The 3,583-nt window shown below is 44.9% G+C and overlaps 1 pseudogene; it reads left to right on the forward strand.

Annotated features, from left to right (window-relative positions):
- Positions 1–201: 201 nt before the first annotated feature.
- LOC110296802 lies at positions 202–1,224 on the forward strand (annotated as a pseudogene).
- Positions 1,225–3,583: the final 2,359 nt, after the last annotated feature.

Here is a 3,583-nt window from a genome sequence, read left to right on the forward strand (position 1 = left end):
AGTCTAAACCATACCTGATTTCAAATGTGATAGGACGGCCTCACAGACTACTTCTAAGGCCATGCCCAGACAGGTTTAGAACAAATGCACTTTGATAATGGCAGCAACATAAGACATCAGAATGCATCTTCACAAAACGAAAACACTTAAATAAATGTATGCATGGCTATTAAAAAGAGAGAGAGACTTGGCGTGATTCCGTCCTGCGCGTCTGTTCTGTGGAACGGGAGGCAGTTGTTTTCTGTCCGGCTTCTCCCACACCGAAGTGCGCGCCTCCACCTCATGGAAGACTCGATGGATATGGACATGAGTCCTCTTAGGCCTCAGAACTACCTTTTCGGCTGTGAACTAAAGACTGACAAAGACTATCACTTTAAAGTGGATGATGATGAAAATGAGCACCAGTTGTCATTAAGAACGGTCAGTTTAGGAGCGGGCACAAAAGATGAGTTACACATCACAGAGGCAGAAGCAATGAACTATGAAGACAGTCCAATTAAAGTCACACTGGCAACTTTGAAAATGTCTGTACAGCCAACACCTTCCCTTGGGGGCTTTGAAATTACACCACCTGTGGTCTTCCGGTTGAAGTGTGGGTCAGGGCCTGTGCACACTAGTGGACAGCATCTAGTAGCTGTAGAGGAAGATGCAGAGTCTGAAGATGAAGATGAGGAGGACGTAAAACTCTTAGGCATGTCTGGAAAGCAATCTGCTCCTGGAGGTGGTAACAAGGTTCCACAGAAAAAAGTAAAACTTGATGAAGATGATGAGGACGATGATGAGGATGATGAGGAGGAGGAGGAGGATGATTTTGATGAAGAGGAAACTGAAGAAAAGGTCCCAGTGAAGAAATCTGTACGAGATACTCCAGCCAAAAATGCACAAAAATCAAACCAAAATGGAAAAGACTTAAAACCGTCAACACCAAGATCAAAGGGTCAAGAGTCCTTCAAAAAACAGGAAAAGACTCCTAAAACACCAAAAGGACCTAGTTCTGTGGAAGACAGTAAGGCACAAATGCAAGCAAGTATAGAAAAAGGCGGTTCTCTTCCCAAAGTGGAAGCCAAGTTCATTAATTATGTGAAGAATTGTTTCCGGATGACTGACCAGGAGGCTATTCAAGATCTCTGGCAGTGGAGGAAGTCTCTTTAAGAAAAGGGTTTAGGGGCTGGAGAGATGGCTCAGTGGGTAAGAGCACCCGACTGCTCTTCTAATGCAAAGTGAGAACTTTCCCTACTGTGTTTGATAAATGTTGGTCAGGTTCAATTGCCAAGAATGTGTTGTCTAAAATGCCTGTTTAGTTTTCAAGGATGGAACTCCACCCTTTACTTGGTTTTAAGTATGTATGGAATGTTATGATAGGACATAGTAATAGTGGTGGTCAGATGTGGAAATGGTAGGGAGACAAATATACATGTGAAATAAACTCCGTATTTTAATTAAAAGAGAGAGAGAGAGAGTATACAGGGGGAACTATTGTAGTGTAGGTAAGAAACAACAGTGTTGTAAACTCTAGAAGTGGGGGTAGAGATAAAATGGACACTGTTGTGTTTTATAAAAAAGAAAAGGAAGCCAGGGATATGTTTGGTAGAGGCCTTGTATGAAGAGGTGGAAGGGGTGCCTCTGTAGGCCCATGCTGAGGCATCCCTTCCCCCTGAGGTACCAGCCATATAGTATGGAATATAATTTATTTAGGCATGGGGAGGAGAGTTGAAGAAGTAGAGAGAGAGAAAGGCAGAGAGAGAGCGAAGAAAGGATAGTAGTAGAGGCTGGCCATGACTCCATGGAAAGAGAGGGGGAGGGTAATAGGGAGAGAAGGGACAGTGAGGGAAGAGGGTAAAAGAGTAAGAGAGCAAGAGAGTAAGAGAGTGAGGAAGGGACAAGCAGCCCCTTTTACAGTGAGTCAGGCCTACCTGGCTGTTGCTAGGTAACTGTGGGGTGAAAGAAATGCTAACAGAGTTGTGATCATTGGTTGGAAATAGGGAGAAAGAAAGACTCAAAGTAAGTCCCAAGTTACAGGACGTACAAGAGGAAAAGTGGTAAACTGTCACATGCTGTGGGGAACAGGATCGCGGTTAGTTTGAGTGGCTTAGAGATCTGCAAAGGTGAAAGTTCACTTTGATCTGCATCAGATGCTTGGCGGATCTAGTTAGTGACATAAATCAGCTTTGATGTAAGAAATTCAAATTTACAAGACGGGATCTGATTTAAAATACAAAATTAGGGAGTGAGCTGGGGAGGTGGCTCTTGTTAGCAGCGCTTGTTGCTTTTGCAGAGGCCTAAGTTTAATTCCCAGCACCCACAGGGAAACTCAAAGTTACATGTTAATTACAGTTCCAGAGGATCCAAGACCCTCTTGTGGCCTCTGTGGATACCACACACATATGTATATAATTATATACACAGGCAAAATACTTGCATAAATTTTTGAAAAATAGGTCTTTTCTAAAAAAAGATACTACTGAGTAATAAAATAGGGGGATGGGAATGTGACCCCACTTTCAGTGCTGCAGATTGGGCTTAGACCATGCACATTTCCAGTGGGTTCCACCTCAAGTTTAAAAAGGGACCTCAAACCGAGGCAATAATGGATGCCATTAAAGTGTTTACCATGAGTAGTTTCGCTGAGAACAAGGGGAGTGTTAAAGTATCCAGATAACAAATGAAGGGCTGGCATTTAACAGGGCGGATGCATTAGTGACTCTTCTCGTGTCTGACCAGATGGCTGAGAAGAACAAACTTATGATGAGTGTAGTTGGGCTCACAGCTGGAGGAGTTACCGTCCAGTGTGATGGGGAAGGATGCGGCACCTGGTCCCTTCACACAGTCAGCAAGCTAAGAGCGGTGGATGCTGGCACACACCTCAATTTCTCCATTTCACTTGGTTCTGGACTCCAGACCTTGGGTTGGTGCCACCCATGTGCAGGGTGGGTTTTCACTCCTCGCCTAGACCACCCTGGAAACACCAATGGACGTGCCTCCTAAGTGATTTGAAATCTAGACAAGTTGACAGTAAAGACTGACCATTACAGCAGGCTAACTCTCTCACTGACAGAGAAGGAAGAGAAGGGTTGGGTACATACCCAAGAATGTCCACAGCGCTCTATGAAGAGATGAAGGAACACGGGCTGTTGCCTCTTTTTTTAACCCCAGTAAACCAAGATGTGAGGCACACAGACAGGCAGACAGAAGACAGCAACTGTCAAGGGAACTGACACAGGAAGATCCTAAGTTCAAGACCCCCATGGGCTACCGGGTGAGTTCTGGCCACATACACAGCTCAGGGAGAGCCACTTCACAGTAAACACACAGAAATGGGTAGGATTACAGGTCAGCGGTACAGCACTGAGGCCTGAGTTTAACCTCCAGTGCCACAAAAAGGAGGAAGAGGGGGCCTCACAGATAGGAAATATGCAAAGCGACTATGGAAAGTTAGAGAAAACCAACAGAAGGAGCACTTTCTCCAGAAAGCAGCATGTGCTGGTGGGATGAAGGATGTTAGCTGGGTCATAAGCATCAAATGCCACGCTCACTTTCACCCAGACAGAAAGGATGTACACGGTGTAGGTGCTACGGAAATCAT

This window comes from Mus caroli, chromosome 6 (assembly GCF_900094665.2).
Source record: "Mus caroli chromosome 6, CAROLI_EIJ_v1.1, whole genome shotgun sequence".
Lineage (NCBI taxonomy): Eukaryota > Metazoa > Chordata > Mammalia > Rodentia > Muridae > Mus > Mus caroli.